Here is a 21106-nt window from a genome sequence, read left to right on the forward strand (position 1 = left end):
TCACATTTGATATAGAACAAAATGAGAAAAGAAAGGATGAAATTAGCAACAAAATCTCGATTGATACTCAACTATGAGGTCTAGTTTTTGAATCACACCTATGCTGACATTTTAAATTTGGAAAAGGAAAATTAAAAAATGTAAATGGGGCGAGCCCAAGATGAAGGGGGTGCACATCGTTTTCCCGATAGTCTATATTAGGCGCTAAAGGCGTCGAATTGCAAACGTCATAATAGCTATAAACGAGGTATAACTCTCACGGCAAGCAGGGGGCACTACCGATTTCATGTATGGGCCAGCCAATATTTTTTGTGTGTGACCAAAATATGGGCTAGTTTGGGAGAATATTCCAACATGACATTTTTTGGCCTGTTTTTCTGGTTTTATTCTGGGATGTGTTTCTCTTGGTTTTTTGGCAAAAGTACTAGGTTTTTCTTTATTTATTTGTTTTTCTTTTAAAAATATTAGAAACTTTTTTGAAATTCCTGAACTTCTGTTTAACTTCATGGACATTTGGTTTTCAATACCATGAGCTTTTTTCAAATTCGTAAACCTTTTTTGTATTTTCATGAACTTCTTTTCGAAGTCGTTATCATTTTTGTGTTCACGAACATTTTTTAGATTCATGAACTTTTTGTATCTCATGAAGGTTTTCCAAAAAAATTATTTGTATTCAAATTTTCGAATTTGTGCAAACTCTTGAACGGATGGTCAAGGGCGAACAGGTGAACGAATGACCAACCCTGGAAAGAAATCCAGCTGCTCTAGAACCGCAAGAAACGAGCGAGTGTTCGCTTAATGGACTTGCCATGCTGACCATGCATGTAATCGCCTGTACGCAAACTTGGTCTCTAGCTTTTATGAGGAACAACAACTATGTCTCGCCCGTAACACTTCCTAATAAGTATAATCTACTAGCGGTTCTTTGGTTTTTCTTTTTTAATTATTAGGTGTACGGTTTCATTGTTTTTGCAAGAGTATTGTATGGTTTTTCTTTTTTCATTCTTTATACTTTGCTTTTTATTGTTTCATTCATGGGTTCATAGGGTTTTTGTATTTCTTCGCTTTCCTTTTTTGTTTCGTTATTTTTCTCCAATACATTTCTTCTTTTTCAAACACATTGTACATTTTAAATATATATGTCAAATATTTTTATTACACATTTAACATTTTTCCAATACATGTTAAAGACAATTTCTGAATATATACAAGAAAGTCAGTGTCGTTCTATTTAACATTTTTACAAAACCTATTTGAATATATCTTTCGAATAGAAGCTAAAACATATTTACAATGATAAATACATTTTCTGACCTATGCAAACATTTTTATATACTGTACAAACAATTTTTTTTAAACACTTAAACATGTTTGAAACATATCAAGGCTTTTTAAAATATGCCATACAATGTTTAAATATGTGGAATTTTTTAATTGTCACAAACATTTTTCATCCATATCATTAACATTTTTCGAATAGACAATTGACATTTCCTAATCTTTACATTTGCATTTATACATTTTTAATACGCATCAGATTTAACATTTTTTTGAAATGCTAGAATAACATTCTTTGAAATGTTATATTAACATTTTCTAAAACATGTATAATATGTTTTACCTGTGGGGTACATTTTAGTTATATGATTTTTTTACATTTGTATATGCATTTTGAAAATCTCACGTACACTAATTTGAAGCGTGTAACATTATTTAATTGTCACAAACTTTTTTCGTACATATCATTAGCTTTTTTTGTATAAATAATTAACATTTTCTACTTTTTACATTTGGATATATATATATATATATATATATATATATATATATATATATATATATATTTGTCTACATCAGAAACATTTTCCTATGCATGTTTAATTTATTAAATGCAAATTAAATTGTTCAAACTTGTAAAGAAAGTATTTTTGTATTATATACATATTTATAATATTTAAAAATATAAACAATAGTGATTTTTTTAAAAAATACCGTAAGATAAAACGGGAAACCACGGAGGACATCAGCGTGGGGAGACCGGGTTCCAGCTGGTGGCTATGTTCGCCTGATGGGATGCCTAAGAATAGCTCGCCGGCAAGAGCCGGAATAGGGTCGGCCCAGTAATCAGGCGCACACTTTGTTGACGTTATGCCGATGTCATGCAAGTTTCCTTGGTTTTGTTCACATTATTATTATTTTTTTATATTTCTAAATATTTAAAATATGTATATTACAAAAAAAGCTGCATCAAAAATTTGGTTATATGAATTGTGTATATGGAAAATGATAATCATATGTTTGATTTTTTTCTGACAATTTAGAAAAATGGCACACATTTAATAAGATATGCACGTGACATCTTAAAAAATATTTATACAAATATTAAATATGTTTGATTAATTAACATTGCATGTCACATTAAAAAATGTTAAACATGTTTTTAGAAAATTTAGCTTTCATTTAAAAGATGTAAAACTTGTATAGGGAAATGATTCAGATGCATATAAAATGTAAAAATGTAAATGTAAAAGGTTGAAAATGTTATTTGTATACAAAAAAGGTTAATCATATGGATTAAAAATGTTTACAAAAATTATAAAAATATCACGGAATTAAACAAAATGTATGAGACATTTCAAAAATCTTCACATGTTTCAAAAATGTGTTCGTCATTTTCACAAAAATGTTTGTACAATGTAGTAATATGTTTTCATAGTTCAACAATAATGTTTACATGTATCTGAAAAATATATTCATTTTTTTTGTAAAATGTTAAACATATATTCGAAAAATTTAAACACGTATAAAAATATTTTACATGTGTACAAAAAATGTACAAAGTGTACGAAAATGTATTGAAAAAAATGACAAAGAAACAAAAAGAAAAGCGAAGAAATTGAAAAGAGAAAGAAACAAAGAAAAACAAAGTATAACAAAGAAGAAAAGAAAACCATTGAAAAACAAAGAAAACAGAAACCATAACGAAGAGAAGAAATCGAAGAGCTGGTGAACTAAAATAGAAAATCAGAGAAAAAACAATATATAGAAAGAAAAAAGAAAAAAGTGGAAATGACTGAACTTAACTGATTGAACCCAGCGACCAGATGTGGGCGGGCGAAGGCAACGAGCGACCCAACTAATGGATTCCTATTAGGAATCGGTATGGGCGAGACATAACACTCGGGCGTTGGCTGGAGCCAGCAGGTATATGGGGAACACTGGCCCATGAGGTCGGTCCACCGCAAAGTTCAGTTATCCGGGGCTTCTGGGCTATATCTCCTGCCCCAGACAGCTCCTAAAACGTGCGCCTTACCGTCGAGACTTGTCCTTCCCCGCTCGTGAATCCCTCCCCAGCTGGCTCTCCTGGATCGCAAGGGGACATGCTCGTTCCCTGGTTGGGGGCGCTGGCTGTTGGGAGGATCGGGGGCATAGGGCAGCTCCAGAAACCCGATCTTGTAACTCGGGTTAGGGTTCAACATGGCGGCAGATGGATCCCCGGCTTCGGAGGGGGTCATCGACGTTGAAAAGATGATGCAAGAGCTGGGCTTGAAGGAGGAAGATCTCGATGATGTGGTCTTTGATGAGAAGGGGGCTCCGCAGGCGGCGGCCCGGTGGATTGCGGTGGCTAGGGTTAACTCTGACAAACCCTACAGTCAGTTTTGGTTCTTCAGAAACATGCGAGCTGCGTGGGATCTTGCGCACGAAGCTAAATTCAAGCCTCTGGGAGAGAATCTTTATACTATCCAATTCTCATGTTTAGGGGATTGGGAGAGGTTCATGCATGAGAGACCGTGGCACTTCCACGGAGATGCAGTCATCCTGAAGGAATATGACGGGATGACGAAGCCGCCGAACACCAGGTTGGACACAATTGAGATTTGGATCCAGATTCACGATGTACCACTCCTTTACGCCCATCTGGTTCCATCCCTTGCTTCAAAGGTGGGAGAGGTTCTTTTCACTGAATCCCAGTCGCATGATTTCACGGGAAACTTCTACCGTGTCTGGGTACGGATTAATGTCACCAAACCCCTCAAGAATGCAGTATCCATGATAAGGGGTGGCGAGAGGCAGATATACAAGGTCAAGTACGAGAAGCTTCCGGATTGGTGTGCGGTGTGCGGCATGCTGGAACACCTCTTCAAGGAACATGGAACAGGCATCCACCCTCCCTCGGCTCTTGTCTTTAAGGAGCTCAGGGCGTCTTGGTTCATGAGGAACGGTAGCGGCCCTGGTGGCGGCCGTGGTAGCAGGGGGGCCGTAGAGGAGGTCGTATAGGAAGAAGAGGGGGCATATGCCCTCAGTATGATGAGACTGACGTGGAGCAAACTGAACAAGATTTGGAGATGCTAGATGCTGAGAGGATCAGGAAGAGGGGCTCGGAACCAGCGGTGCACCAAGGCCAGGCTACGCCCCCAATATCTGATCAGCCGTCGGCGGTGACAAAAGGGACTGTGCTTGCATTGCCTCCCCCGGCGGTGCCCACCAGCCCAAGCGCAATACAGGAGTCAAAGAGAGCAAAGATGGTGGCGGAGGCGGAGAAGGTTTCAGTGGTGAAGAACATGTTGCTAAGCAAGATCGACCCAAAGTTGGCGGGCCCGAGTGACAGGCACCGCCGAGCCCAATGAGTGTACTCTACTAGAATTGTCGTGGTGCGGGCAAAGCCACAACAGTTCGGGAACTTCGCGAATTCGCGAGGAAATTTGCCCCTACCCTGTTGTGTATCGTAGAAACCCAGCTTGAAGGCTTGAGGGTAGAAGCTTTAGCAGGAACTCTTGGTTATGAACATGGTTATGCAGTTAGTAGTCGTGGTAGAAGTGGTGGAATTGGTATGTTTTGGAACAATGGAATAAATGTTGAGATTTTTGGTTACTCTGACTATCACCTAGACTGCTCGGTCCTTGAACCGGGTGATGATCCCTGGAGGTTAACTATAGTATATGGCGAAGCTCAAACCCACTTGAGACACCAGACGTGGGACACGTTAAAAAACATCAGCACTTTGAGCAACCTCCCCTGGCTTTGTGTTGGTGATTTCAATGAAGTGTTACGTCCAGAAGAGCACGTAGGAGTTGGACAGCGCAGAAATGCACAAATCCAAGCCTTCAAAGATGTCGTCGACGTTTGCATGTTGCTAGACATTAGCTTTGTCGGTACTCCATGGACTTTCGAAAAGAAGGTCACGGGAGGAAAATTTACTAGGGTACGCCTCGACAGGGCCTTGGTATTGGCTGAGTGGCAAGCCCGTTTTCCCTTGGCTGATCTCTTACACCTAGTTGCAGCTACATCAGATCATAGCCCTATCTTGGCAAGAATGAATAGAGAGAAAAGGAATAACCCAAGGCCAAACTCGTTTAAATACGAGGTTATGTGGGAGGGTCATGAATCCTGGAGCAGCAAGATTTCAGAGGCATGGGCTAACCCTGGAGCCGCCACCAGGGTTGAAGAACTCAGAGCCAAACTTGCAGCATTGTCACAAGATTTGGGGCGATGGAACAGGGACACGTTCGAAGTGTTTGCAAAGAGATCAAACAGTTGAAGGGGGAGCTAGAGAAACTCAGAACGGATGCCAGCCGAACTGCGCCATCACACGTTGAACTCAAGATCAATGAAAAACTGGTGGAGCTGTATCACAGGGAGGAAGTCATGTGGAGGCAGAGATCAAGGGTGGAATGGCTCACTGCGGGAGGCAGGAATACCAAGTTCTTTCACCTACGGGCAAGCATTCACCGAAAGAAGAATATGATCAAAGCTTTGCAAAATTTGTTAGGGGTGCTAACAGATGATCCGGAGGAGTTGAAGGCCATGGTAAATGATTTCTACAAGACACTATATACCACGGAGGGTGTGAGCAACATGGAGATGGTTTTAAAAAGTGTCCCATATAAAGTAACGGCGGGCATGAATGAGATGTTGTGTGCCCCTTATTCTAGCGATGAGGTTAAGGCAGCTTTGTTTCAGATGTTCCCGACCAAGGCGCCGGGTCCAGATGGCTTTCTGGCACATTTCTATCAGCGACACTGGGAGCTTTGTGGAGCGGAGGTGACTGAGACAGTGTTACGGATTGTTAGAGGGGAGGAGAGCCCGGAGTGCATCAACGACACTATCCTTGTTCTTATTCCCAAGGTAACAAATCCTTCCATCTTGTCACAGTTTAGACCTATTAACCTATGCAATGTTCTATACAAGGTGGCATCCAAAGTCATTGCAAACAGGCTCAAGCAAATCTTACTGGACATTATATCAGAGGAGCAATCGGCCTTCGTCCCAGGAAGGCTCATTACGGATAATATTATAAGTGCGTATGAGTGCCTTCATTTTATGAAGCGGAGTAAAGCGAAAGCCAACAACTACTGGGCACTTAAGCTCGATATGATGAAAACATATGATAGGTTGGAATGGGACTATCTGGAAGCCATCATGGGTAAACTAGGCTTTGGCACCACCTGGATAAAAACAGTTATGAGCATGGTGTGGTCTATTTCCTTTTCGGTTGTAACGCCCCATATGTAACATGCCTTATTTGTATTCCAACTCTTGCCATTTCCGACACTAAGTTATGATATTTCCTCGTTGTCAGGTTTTTGTCTTCGTGTTGTTTTTGTCTTGTCATGCATCTCATATCATGTCAGCATGTGCATCGCATTTGCATACGTGTTCGTCTTATGCATTCGAGCATTTTCCCCGTTGTCCGTTTTGCATTCCGGCGCTCCTATACCCTCCGGTGTCCCTTTCTACCTCTTTTCGTGTGTGGGTGTTAAACATTCTCGGATTGGACCGAGACTTTCCAAGCGGCCTTGGTTTACTACCGGTAGACCGCCTGTCAAGTTTCGTGTCATTTGGACTTCGTTTGATACTCCAACGGTTAACCGATGAACCGTAAAGGCCTCGTGTGTGTTGCAGCCCAACACCTCTCCAAAGTGGCCCAAAACCCACCTAAACCCCCTCCATCATCTCGGTCGTTCAATCACGATCGTGTGGCCGCAAACTGTGCTCAATTTGGAGCCTCCTAGCTCCCTCTACCTATAAATAGGCATCTCCCCCGAAATTTTGGATTAAACCCTAGATCCCTCTCCCCTCCGCGCGGCCGGACGTGTCCGCCTGCCGCCGGACGAAAAATCCCACCGCCGCCACCACGTGGCATCACGCCATTCGCCGCCTCGTGCCCCACATCGCCGCCTGTCAGCGCCGGCCCGCCCGGCCCGTAGAGAGCCCTCGCGGCCCGGAGCCGCGCCGACCGCCCGGGCCTCCAGCGCCCTCGCCGCGCCGCCCGCCTCCTCCTCGCCGGCGTCGGCCTCGCCGCCCCGCCACCGCACGCACCTCGCCGTGCCCCGGCGCCACCGCATCGCCTCGCCGCCGCCCGACCTCGCCGAGCCGCCGCCTCACCTCGCCGGTCACCTCGTCGCCGTCCTCGTCTACTCTGGTCACCGGGGAGCCCCTCGTCCACTGTCCCGGCGAGCTCCGTCCTCTCCGTCCATCTACAGTGTTTCCAGCGAACCTCGTTTTTCGTGCCGATCCCGATCCAGATCTGGAGAAACCCTAGCCGGGTTGACTTTTTCCCTAAGTCCTAGTATTTTTTTGCATTCTTCATCTCATCATAACTCATCATTCGTGGCTCCGTTTTGGGCGTGTAGCATGTCAGATTGTTCGTCTCGATGAGTACTTCATTTCATTCCATTGTACCATGTTTATTTGAGTTCATCTTGATGCCCTAAATGCTGTTGCAAGAGTGCTATGCAATGTTAGTTTCAGATTCTTATCAGTAATTGGACATTTGTCATTTTTGCCATGATTAATGTGTGCCTCCTATGATCTTGAGCCCTACATATGTTTTGAAGTATGTCATGCCATCTTCACAGGGGTGTATGCCATGTATTTTTGTGATCTCTGTGATTACTAGCACAAGCATGCAAAGTAGCTCTCGTAATGTTGCTGATTTCAGGGACTTAGAAATCTTCGAAGTCTTTGCCTTGTTAATATTTTTATGCCATGTATTCTTGTTGCTACAGAGTGATCCATGCCTCTTTTGAGCATGTTCAGTAAGGATCATTTTGAGATTATGTTATGCTCTATCCATCCATGTCTTTGTTTGCAATTATGGAGTCCCCTAGCATGACTCCATCGAGCTCTACTTTTGCTATAAAATGTTCCCGACAGATTGTTTACATGTTAAGCAATTTTGCCGAGGTTGTTGTAGTTGATCCATGCATGCTATGAGGTTGTTCTTGCCTTGTTTAGCTTCTATGCCATGTCTACTTGCTGGGTGTCTGCTTAGTTTGTCATGAAATTCCTTTCCTTATGGTGAGTGCATCGAGCTCGCAAACATGCCTACGTGAATCTGTTTTGCCATGTTCCAGTTTTTCTGCTAAGTCTGAATCTGTTAACGAAAGTTGCTATGTTCACATGGTTGCCATTGTATTTTATGATCCCTTTTGGCTTATGGTCAGTAAGGGACTTTTGTTGTATGCTTTGATTAGCTTCATGCCATGCCTTGCTTTGCCATGATCTGTTCCTGTAGCATGTTGTTATCGTGCTCTAAACATTGCTTCCTGATGTTAAATTCCTGGCATGTTGTTATTTTCACTAAGTCTGTAACCTGATATCTTTTGCACTTTTGCCATGATTGTTTGAACCTGCTATTGTGTGAATTAGCCGTAGCTCAGTGTTCATTTTTGTCAAGCATCTTGAGTGGATCCCTTCCATGTGCTTTGTTGTTATGTTAGAGTGCAGTAGCTTGTTGTTCTTGATGCATTTAGATGGCCTCGTGCTGTTAATCGTAGCTTTGTGCCATTATTGTTTTGCTTGTCATTTGCAAACCGTGCATCCAATTCCGGTGATCTTTATATCGATTTCGACCGAAATCAACTCATCTTTCCAGTGCCACTCTTGGTTTTCCAAGTTGAGGCCAGGTTCAATCTTTCCTTTCCGAAACATGCATATGCATCGCATATCACATCCCGCATATCATGCCATGTTTTGCATCATGTTGGTTGCGCATTGCACCATGGTTGATTGTGTCTCCCTTTGCTTGTGTTCTTGCTTTGGGTAGAGCCGAGAGACGAGTACGTGATCGAGGAATCCGTTGAGTACGCTTACGAGGATCAAGCTAACGTCAACTCGGAGAACTTTGCAGGCAAGATGACCATACCCTCGAAATCACTTCTATCTTTGCTTGCTAGATGCTCGCTATTTTTCTATGCCTATGCTACGATACCTACCACTTGCTTATCATGCCTCCCATATTGCCATGTCAAACCTCTAACCCTCTTTGTCCTAGCAAACCGTTGTTTGGCTATGTTACCGCTTTGCTCAACCCCTCTTATAACGTTGCTAGTTGCAGGTGAAGATTGGAGTTTGTTCCTTGTTGGAACATGTTTATTGTAGGGATATCACTATTATATCTTGTCTATTTTAATGCATCTATACACTTGGTAAAGGGTGGAAGGCTCGGCCTTATGCCTGGTGTTTTGTTCCACTCTTGCCGCCCTAGTTTCCGTCATACCGGCGTTATGTTCCTTGATTTTGCGTTCCTTACACGGTTGGGTTATAATGGGAACCCCTTGACAGTTCGCCTTGAATAAAACTCCTCCAGCAAAGCCCAACCTTGGTTTTACCATTTGCCACCTAGCCTCTTTTCCCTTGGGTTCCGCGGACTCAAGGGTCATCTTTATTTAAACCCCGGGGCCAGTGCTCCTCTGAGTGTTGGTCCAAACTAGAGCCCCTTACAGCGCCACCTCGGGGAAACTCGAGGGTTGGTTTTAGTTGTACGGATTGCTTATCCGGTGTGCCCTGAGAACGAGATATGTGCAGCTCCTATCGGGATTTGTCGGCACATTCGGGTGGTTTTGCTGGACTTGTTATACCATTGTCGAGATGTCTTGTAACCGGGATTCCGGGTCTGATCGGGTTGTCTTGGGAGAAGGAATATCCTTCGTTCACCGTGAGAGCTTGTGATGGGCTAAGTTGGGACTCCCCTGCAGGGATTTGAACTTTCGAAAGCCGTGCCCGCGGTTATGGGAAGATGGGAATTTGTTAATGTCCGGTTGTAGAAAACCCGAAACTTAACTTAATTAAAATGAATCAACCGAGTGTGTGGCCGTGATGGTCTCTTTTCGGCGGAGTCCGGGAAGAGAACACGGTCTCGTGTTATGCTTGAACGTAGGTTGTTCTAGGATCACTTCTTGATCATAGTCCCTCGACCGTGCCTTGCCTTCTCTACTCGCTCTCTTTTGCGTATGTTAGCCACCATATATGCTAGTGCTTGCTGCAGCTCCACCTTATACCTTTTTACCCTACCTATAAGCTTAAATAGTCTTGATCGCGAGGGTGTGAGATTGCTGAGTCCCCCATGACTCACAGATTACTTCCAAAACCAGATGCAGGGACCGATGATACCATTCCAGGAGATTCGGCTGAGCTCAAGTGGGAGTTCGATGAGGACTCAGGACTATACTACGTTTCCTTTCCAGACGATCAGTAGTGGAGCCCAGTTGGGACGATCGGGGACATTATGCTTTGGGGGTTGTCTTTATTTTGGTTCCATAGTCGGACCTTGTGTTGTATCTGGATGAATGTAATGATATATTTATGCTATTGTGTGACGTGGTGATTGTAAGCCAACTATGTACCTCTTTCCTTATTCAGTACATGGGATGTGTAAAGATTACCCCTCTTGCGACATTGCCTACAATGCGGTTATGCCTCTAAGTCGTGCCCCGACACGTGGGATATAGCCGCATCGTGGGTGTTACAAGTTGGTAATCAGAGCCTTCCCCGACTTAGGAGCCCCCTGCTTGATCGAATCGTTGGTGTTGTTGAGTCTAGAAAAAAATGTTTTGAGTCTTTTAGGATTTATATCTATCGGAGAGTAGGATTCTTTTTACTCCCCAGTCCCTTCGTCGCTCTGGTGAGGCATCCTGACGTAGAGTTTTGACTCTTCTCTTTTCAAATTTCACTAAAAAAATTTAGGATCACACGGGTATCTTGGAATCGTTCTGATGGTTTTGTGATGAGAACATTGTTCTTGGTGCCTCCTGACATTTAGGGGTTGTGGTAGTGTCCCGGGGAGTTGAGCTCCGAGGTGTTGTCGTCACAATTTTATCGTTGCTGCTCTGGAATACCTGAGTTTTTCGCCGACATCGAAAATCTCTTTTATGTAGTTGTTGGTGAGATAACCTCGATGCCACCTAGTACTGGGGCGGGAGTTCGGGATTATTGCCATAACTCGTATAACGGATGCTTTTTGAAGGCTGAGGTAAACGATTTCCGAAGGTTTCTTGGTTATGTGTTGAAGGATGGATACAGCTGGACGTAGGATATGTTAGTTTTGGGTGAGATATTATGCTTCCCCTGTATTCCCAACACCTGATTGCATAACTAGAAAAATTTCGAGAGTTTATAAGTGGGAATTCAAGTAGCTCTTAGGATATCTTTCCGATAGATGTATGATATGAAATTGGGGTTCGACGTCTAGTGGTCCGCCTATCCACGGTTGGTTTTACAGTGGTCTCGTTGTGTCTTAAAGAGTCCTTGGCTATGCCGACTCGGGGACGCTTCGTATGTCATGTGCACTGCCTTGTACATGATGGTGTTGTACGATCGAGCCCGTAGGCCCCACCACGAAAACTTCGGACGAATTCTCTATCATATGTTTGTTCCGGCTTATTCCGCAAGCCAATCCTTTGTTTTGTTCTGAGCTGTGGTATTCGAGTTGCTTCGAAGTCAAATGTTGATTCCATACCTTTCTAAGTGGTGTTCTCATACTCCTATGTGAATACCAATCCTTCATGATAATCGAGATTGTCTTGTCAATCCTTTTCCAACCGGTGCGCTTCTCTTCGAGATGATCCCATCATTCTCCCCATCTGCAAGACCAACTCTAAGTATTCTCAACGGTGTTTGTTTCATTCGTCCCAAGTTGACTTTGTTTTTCCCACCCTCCCACCCTTTTTCTTCGAGGACTCAGATTTCTTAATCAAGTATCCATTTTATTCTTGTGAAGTCTCTTCATTCTTTTCTTTCAATGTTCGTATCTGGTGATTCTCATGAAGATTCTAACGGAGCTTCAAGTTCATCATTCTTTGTTCTTTTCTTCTCCGGTGGATTCAATTCAAGCTTTGTTGATCATATCCTTTCCTTGTTTCAAATGTTTTCTCATGCCGGTGCACCTCATAATCATTCACTTCTCGCTATTCATTTGTTCCGGAGTGCCGAAGATATCTCAGAAGATTCACATTTCCATTCTCGATCCGTTCAAGCTCTTTCGAGGTTGTAATCTCATTCAAGCCATTTAATTCAACCGGTGCAATCTCTCTTTTAAACCATTTCAACGGCGTTTCTTCTGAGTGGGCCCTAACCCACAGGTCTTTTTCCAGGATCTTACCTGACTCTTCTTATTTTCCCGGAGCTTATCAAATTCTTTTCCAATCTTGACGTAAGAATGTGTTATCATCAGTCAAATGCCTTCTCCAAGATCTTGCACATTCTTTTCATCGTTTGCTCAACCTTTCTAATTTTCATCCCGGAGTATCTCAACAATTCATGGTGGTGTTTCTCATCGTCATTCTCTGCAATTGAAGACCGAAGAAGAGTTCTCCTCCATATCTTGCTCCATTCTCTTCAAGATTCATGGTGCTAGCTTGTTGCCATCCTCTCATAATTATTTTCTATTGTGAGAATCCTTTTCACCCATCAGGAGCTATTCAAGGGTATTTTCAGTTTGATTCTCCGGAGCCCATCATTTCAGAAGACTTTTCATTCTCAGCTTTCAGCTCTCGTTCTCCAAATCTTACCGGTACATCGTTCAAATATTCTCTAATCAGTTTGTGATCTCTTCGTTCTCTTGTATCTAAATTATCTCAAGTATCTTCATTTGTTCTTTAATTCTTACCGATGATTCATCCCTTTACTTCGTATATTTTTCAATTCTTACGGTGGTTCTTCCAAGATTTTTTTCTTCCTTCGTTTATCATATCAATTTATTCATTGTTTCAATCCTACCGGTGGTTCATTGAAGACTTTCTCAAGTTGGCGCGATATCTATCTTAATCCTTTCCACGAGAATAAGTAGTATGCAAAAATCCGTTGCTTGTCATCAATTTAAATTGGTGAAGGATACGCATAATGTAATTCTTATTCTTGTTTCATCGAGCGAACTCAATTCCCTATTCCGGAGGTCCATCCAATTCTCGGTTTCACTTGCTTTATTTTTCTTTCCCAGAGTTCCAAGCTCTCGCAATTATATCACCACGGAGATTCATCTAAATCATCGCAGGACTTCACCTTGTGTTTTCAACTTCTCTTTCCTTTGGTGTGATAATCCTTTTGTTACCGGAGTTCTTCATGAAGGTTCTACATGATGGTTCATCAAGGATTTAATTCCTTCTTGAAGTTTTCATCAAGATTCTTTTCTAAGGAGCTCAAGTATTCTTCATCTTGCAATCCGGAGTGCAATTCTTTTACCTTATCTTTTGAGGTGGTGTTATGTCATTCTTGATAATTTTCCTTCGTGTTTCTTGTTTCACAAGGTGTCAAGTATGAGATATTTTAAATCCATCAATCTCGTCATTGGAGTTATCTTGGGTTATATTACACCTTAAGCCTTCCCTAAGGAGTGTTGCTATCTATGGTGCTTATAAATGACCCAAGTTCTTCATTTATCCTCCCGTTGAAATATTTTCTCGTCTCCTTGTTCATATCAATCCAAATCCATTGTTTTCGTTAGTGGCAGAATTTCACCCCATAATTTTGAGATGTCTTCTATAAGCCCACATCAAGCTTATCCTTTCGTTGTTGATAATCCAACAACTCCATTCTAGCATTTGTTGTAAGCGTGCTCTCTCAAGAACTTGTTTCCCTTCGTTCTTTCCATTCCGCTCTTTCATTTCTCCCGGAGGCATTGTGATGTTGCTCTCTTCAACCCATCTTCTTGTTTTGTCAAGATCATTTTTCTTTCCTTTAGTTATCCATTTAATCGGAGTGTTGTGCCCTCTTCTCAAGTTCTTTTCTTCTTATCTCTTTTCAACTGGAGTGATGTCCGAATTTATTCTTCCTTGTTCCTCTTTTCTAACGGAGAGTTATTAACTTCGTTCGTCTCAGTTGTATTCGTTTCTCGAAATGGCTTAACCTTTCAAGGTTCTTTGGTTTCACTCGCTTGTCAAAGAAGCAACTTAGTTTTACCTCTTCTCTTCCTCTTCTTTTTCCCTCCGGTGCCATCCTAGATCTCGGGACGAGATCCTCTCGTAGTGGTGGAATGTTGTGACGCCCCAAGACCGGAGCTGCAGATGCCTTCCAGGGTTTCCGGGTTTCGTTGTGTGTTTTGTTTCGTCTGTTGCATTAATCTTTGCATCATGTGCATTGCATCATGTCATCATGCCATCATGTCATTTCTTTTCTTAACTCAACTAAATAAACCATATGGATCTTTGATCCACTTAAACCGAGGGAAGAGTGACTTCTCTTTATAACATTATCCTCCTAATATTTATGGAGCTATATTAAATATTCCAATAATTTTGGATTCACCCATAAACTCACTTGCAAATATCCCATGCCTTTGTTATCTCAATTCTTGGTCTCCAAACTTTGCCCATAAATTATTTCGTCATTTTTCGGAGCTCCACCAAAAATCCGAACATATTTGGACCTTCCTAACCCTCACTTCCTATTCGAACCATTTGAATTTAAATCAAATGAGTTCGAATTTAAACTTTGTAAAATGGCCACTCCATTTTTCTTGGATCATACACATTTTTGCGAGTCCGGGAATATTATCCCCATGCGCAAAATCCGTCCCTAACCCTCTCTTTCTTTTCCTCTCTCCCTAACTTCTTTTCTGTTAAAGAAAATAAGTTTTTTTTAAGAGAAGAGGGAGGGAGAAGGGAGCCCAGCCGCCTCTGGCCATTTGGGCCTCCTAGCAGCGCCGGCCTCCCAGGCTCATGGCCCAACTGTCTCCTGTTCCCACAGCCCAGCAAGTCCCTCCTTAACCTAGCCACGCTGCTCGATCCCATCTCTCCCTCTCGTTCCTGAGGCCGCCGCCACACCTGTCTCCCTCCTCCTCGTTCCCTTCCACCGCGCCACACATGCACATCGCTCAGGAGAGGGGCGCACGCAGCTCGATCCCCATCCTTTCTCTCCCTCGATCTCCTTTCTTCTCCATCCCTCTCGTCCCCATCTTCCTCTCTCCCCTCGTCTAGTTTCTCGCTAGCGCCGCTCAGGCCTCGCTCAAACCCCCTGCCGCGGCCTCTACAGGCGACCATGGCGCCCGCGCCGGCGACCCGACCTACACCATCTCTACCTTCCCCTCGCCCGTTCGCCTCCTCCTTGTCGCTTGGCCGCCGCCCCGCTGTGTCTTGTTGGACTACGCCGCCCTGCGCGTGCGACTACGCCGGCCTCTCCTCCCCTGTGGTCGTTTCGCCGCCGGCCTATGACCGTGCGACCGCCCTTTTGCACGCCCGCCTTGCCTCGCGTGACCTGCATGGCCGCCGACCATGGAGGCCATTGTGCTGGCCTGCAGCTTCGAGTGTTGCTGTGCCTTGCTGCTCTTGCTTCGTCCGACAGCGGATGACCTCCGTCGAGCTCGCCCGGCCACCTTCGACCTCGGCGTGGCCCTGCCTCCACTAGCAGCCTCTTGGTGCCGGCCGTTTCCATGGGTTCGGGGAGCCCCAAGTCTTGTCTGTGGCCTCGTTGGCTGTTGATGTTACGATGTTGGCTTTTTCCATCGTCTCCCTGGGTTCGTCAAGTCGTGTACTAGGAGCCCAAGCCGGAAGACTCCGTGGATGTGCATCCCACTTGTGCCATTTTGGATCGTCAATAATGTTGCGGGATTCTCCAAGTACCATTACGTCCGGAGACCACGGATCCCTGAAGTTCCACTACCGTCGCCATGGATCCGACAAGTTCGCGAGTACGACCACTTCCCACGACGACCTTGTACCACTACCGTTGACGAAGACATGTGCACCGCAAGCATCAAGTTCAACTACCGTCGACCGCGAAGGGTTTGGAGTCATCAAGTACCTCTCCGAAAAGAACGTGAATGACTACCGTCGCAAGAACGGGACCGGAAAGTCCGAAGACCCCAAGTACCTCGACACCGATGACATGAACGTCTACGGAAACTCGTGCAACGATAAATATGTGCCACTACCGTCGCCGAGATCACGAGAACCTCTACCGTCGACCCTAGAGCGTGCGAGAACGACTACTTCGACTACCGTCGCGTGAACCACTACTTCCCTCGACGTCCGAGAATGTCTACTTCCACTACTTCCTATACACCGACTCGAACCGCTCCGATAATGCACGCTTCAGAGGTATAACATCGAGACGACCGCCGTGGACGAATGCTTGCGATGTTTGAGATGCTCGTGTTTGCGACGTGTCCAAATTGTCACTCGTTTCCTTGTCGCCAACTCGTGGGACACCCGGAATCCGAGAGCGCCCCACCATCTTTTGCACGCATCCGCACACTTCTCCTTTGCATCGGTATCTCAATCAAGTACCAGAACTGGAATGTTGCCATGGCATCATTACCGTTTCGACATCGTGGCACCCCTTTCTTTCTACCACAATGACAAATGCTTCATAAAATGCTCGTATCAACATTTTCATAAATATTGCATAAAACTTGCACATGTCATTCGCATCATGATAATAACATTTGAAGTTTTAAAAATTGTTGTTGCACCAGATTGATAAATGCATATGGGGATCTACCGGAATTATTGTTTGTTGTTCCGGCCTCATTTAAACTTGCCTAATTAGGTAGTTTTATTATGCTTCTCCTCTTGCCATGTTTAACAACATTTAATATTGTTGAGTACCTAAACGAGAGAGAACTAAATTAGTCATGTGGTGTTTCGTCAATACGCAACGGAGTTGCATATTGAGCTCCACTTAATTTGTAGGATTGTTTGGACACTTTGCCATGCCATGTATCTTTAAACCGGACATGCATCATACTTGTTTGTGCATCATGCCATGTTCATGTGATGGTTGTTTATTATGTTGTTTGCTCCTTTCCGGTGTTGCTTCTTCGGGCTAGTTCCGATAACATTGCGTTTGTGAGGATCCGTTCGACTACGTCCGTTTGTCTTCTTCATGGACTCATTCTTCTTCCTTGCGGGATCTTAGGCAAGATGACCATACCCTCAAAATCACTTCTATCTTTGCTTGCTAGTTGCTCGTTCTTTCGCTATGCCTATGCCGCGATACCTACCACTTGCTTATCATGCCTCCCATATTGTTGAGCCAAGCCTCTAACCCACCTTGTCCTAGCAAACCGTTGTTTGGCTATGTTACCGCTTTGCTCAGCCCCTCTTATAGCGTTGCTAGTTGTAGGTGAATATTGGAGTTTGTTCCTTGTTGGAACATGGATATTTTGTTGGGATATCACAATCTCTCATTTAATTAATGCATCTATATACTTGGTAAAGGGTGGAAGGCTCGGCCTTATGCCTGGTGTTTTGTTCCACTCTTGCCGCCCTAGTTTCCGTCATATCGGTGTTATGTTCCCAGATTTTGCGTTCCTTACACGGTTGGGTTATAATGGGAACCCCTTGACAGTTCTCCTTGAATAAAACTCCTCCAGCAATGTCCAACATTTGTTTTACCATTCGCCACCTAGCCTTTTCTTTCCCTTGGGTTCTGCAGACTCAAGGGTCATCTTTATTTAAACCCCCCTGGGCCAGTGCTCCTCTGAGTGTTGGTCCGACCGAGTAGACTGCAGGGCCACCTCGGGGAAACTTGAGGGTTGGTTTTACTCGTAGGATGTCTCATCTGAGTGTGCCCTGAGAACGAGATATGTGCATCTCCTATCGGGATTTGTCGGCACATTCGGGCGGTGTTGACTTGTTTTTACCATTGTCGAGGATGTCTTGTAACCAGGATGCCGAGTCTGATCGGATTGTCTTGGGAGAAGGAATATCCTTCGTTGACCGTGAGAGCTTGTGATGGGCTAAGTTGGGACTCCCCTGCAGGGATTTGAACTTTCAAAAGCCGTGCCTGCGGTTATGGGCAGATGGGAATTTGTTAATGTCCAGTTGTAGAAAACCTGAAGCTTACCTTAATTAAAATGCACCAACCGCGTGTGTAACCGTGATGGTCTCTTCTCGGCGGAGTCCGGGAAGTGAACACGGTGTTGGAGTTATGCTTGACGTAGGTTGTTCTATGATCACTTCTTGATCATAGTTTCTCGACCGTGCTTTTGCCTCCTCTTCTCGCTCTCATTTGCGTATGTTAGCCACCATATATGCTAGTCGCTTGCTGCAGCTCCACCTCTTACCTTTTTACCCTACCTATAAGCTTAAATAGTCTTGATCGCGAGGGTGTGAGATTGCTGAGTCCCTGTGACTCACAGATACTTCCAAAACCAGCTTGCAGGTGCCGATGAACCGTGCAGGTGACGCAACCAAGCTCAAGGAGGAGCTCTATGAAGATCGTGTTCTTTATGTTGTTCCGTTTTCCAGTCGATCAGTAGTGGAGCCCAGTTGGGACGATCGGGGATCTATGTAGCATTTGGGGTAGTCTTCTTTTATTTTGGTTCCGTAGTCGGACCTTGAGTGTATTTGGATGAATGTAATGCTTTATTCATGAATTGTGTGAACTGCCGATTGTAAGCCAACTATGTATCTCTTCCCCTTATGTATTACATGGGTTGTGTGAAGATTACCTCACTTGCGACATTGCTTTCAATGCGGTTATGCCTCTAAGTCATGCTTCGACACGTGGGAGATATAGCCGCATCGAGGGCGTTACACTTGTGATGGGCTAAGTTGGGACTCCCCTGCAGGGATTTGAACTTTCGAAAGCCGTGCCCGCGGTTATGGGCAGATGGGAATTTGTTAATGTCCGGTTGTACAAAACCTGAAACTTAACTTAATTAAAATGAATCAACAGAGTGTGTGGCCGTGATGGTCTCTTTTCGGCGGAGTCCGGGAAGAGAACACGGTCTCGTGTTATGCTTGAACGTAGGTTGTTCTAGGATCACTTCTTGATCATAGTCCCTCGACCGTGCCTTGCCTTCTCTTCTCGCTCTCTTTTGCGTATGTTAGCCAACATATATGCTAGTGCTTGCTGCAGCTCCACCTCATACCTTTTTACCCTACCTATAAGCTTAAATAGTCTTGATCGCGAGGGTGTGAGATTGCTGAGTCCCCCGTGACTCACAGATTACTTCCAAAACCAGATGCAGGGACCGATGATACCATTCCAGGAGATTCGGCTGAGGTCAAGTGGGAGTTCGATGAGGACTCAGGACGATACTACGTTTCCTTTCCAGACGATCAGTAGTGGAGCCCAGTTGGGATGATCAGAGACATTATGCTTTTGGGGTTGTCTTTATTTTGGTTCCGTAGTCGGACCTTGTTTGTATCTAGATGAATGTAATGATATATTTATGCTATTGTGTGACGTGGTGATTGTAAGCCAACTATGTACCTCTTTCCTTATTCAGTACATGGGATGTGTAAAGATTACCCCTCTTGCGACATTGCCTACAATGCGGTTATGCCTCTAAGTCGTGCCCCGACACGTGGGAGATATAGCCGCATCGTGGGTGTTACAAGTTGGTAATCAGAGCCTTCCCCGACTTAGGAGCCCCCTGCTTGATCGAATCGTTGGCGTTGTTGAGTATAGAAAAAATGTTTTGAGTCTTTTAGGATTTATATATATCGGAGAGTAGGATTCTTTTTACTCCTCAGTCCCTTCGTCGCTTTGGTGAGGCATCCTGACGTAGAGTTTTGACTCTTCTCTTCTCAAATTTCACTAAAAAAAATTTAGGATCACGCGGGTATCTTGGAATCGTTCCGATGGTTTTGTGACGAGAACATTGTTCTTGGTGCCTCCTGACATTTAGGGTTTGTGGCGGTGTCCCGGGGAGTTGAGCTCCGAGGTGTTGTCGTCACAATTTTATCGTTGCAGTTCTGGAATACCTAAGTTTCGCCGACATCGAAAATATCTTTTATGCAGTTGTTGGTGAGATAACCTCGACGCCACCCAGTACCGGGGCGAGAGTTTGGGAGTATTGCCATAACTCGTATAACGGGTGCTTTTCGAAGGTTGAGGTAAATGATTTCCGAAGGTTTCTTGGTTATGTGTTGAAGGATGGATACAACTGGATGTAGGATTTGCTAGCTTTGGGTGAGATATTATGCTTCCCCTGTATCCCTAACACCTGATTGCATAACCGGGAAAATTTCGGGAGTTTCATAGGTGGGAATTCATGTAGCTCTAGTATTTCTTCCGCAAATATTTGGTTTGTGATTGGGTAATCCTCACCAAGTATTTGTTCATGTCCGTACCTTGTTGTTTTATTCATCTACCTCTATCTAAGTGGCTTCTCAATTTATGGAAGTGTGACCATTTAATTTGGATTGCATTCGTTCATTCTTGTTCGAATGTTGAGACTATATGTTGCAATTTCGATCCATTTGATTCAGCTTGAATATATGTCTGTCAAGATGCTAACGGATGTCACCCTCTTCAGGATGGCACCTCCAACGCGTCAGGTGTAACGCCCCATATGTAACATGCCTTATTTGTATTCCAACTCTTGCCATTTCCGACACTAAGTTATGATATTTCCTCATTGTCGGGTTTTTTTCTTCGTGTTGTTTTTGTCTTGTCATGCATCTCATATCATGTCATCATGTGCATCGCATTTGCATACGTGTTCGTCTTAGGAATTCGAGCATTTTCCCCGTTGTCTGTTTTGCATTCCGGCGCTCCTATCTCCTCCGGTGTCCCTTTCTACCTCTTTTCGTGTCGGGTGTTAAACGTTCTCGGATTGGACCGAGACTTGCCAAGCGGCCTTGGTTTACTACCGGTAGATCGCCTGTCAAGTTTCGTGCCATTTGGACTTCGTTTGATACTCCAACGGTTAACCGAGGAACCGTAAAGGCCTCGTGTGTGTTGCAGCCCAACACCTCTCCAAAGTGGCCCAAAGCCCACCTAAACCCCCTCCATCATCTCGGTCGTTCGATCACGATCGCGTGGCCGCAAACCGTGCTCAATTTGGAGCCCCCTAGCTCCCTCTACCTATAAATAGGCATCTCCCTCGAAATTTCGGATCAAACCCTAGATCCCTCTCCCCTCCGGGCGGCCGGAC

Source organism: Triticum urartu, chromosome 2A (assembly GCF_056163025.1).
Source record: "Triticum urartu cultivar PI428250 chromosome 2A, HENAU_Tu73, whole genome shotgun sequence".
In the NCBI taxonomy this organism is placed as follows: Eukaryota; Viridiplantae; Streptophyta; class Magnoliopsida; order Poales; family Poaceae; genus Triticum; species Triticum urartu.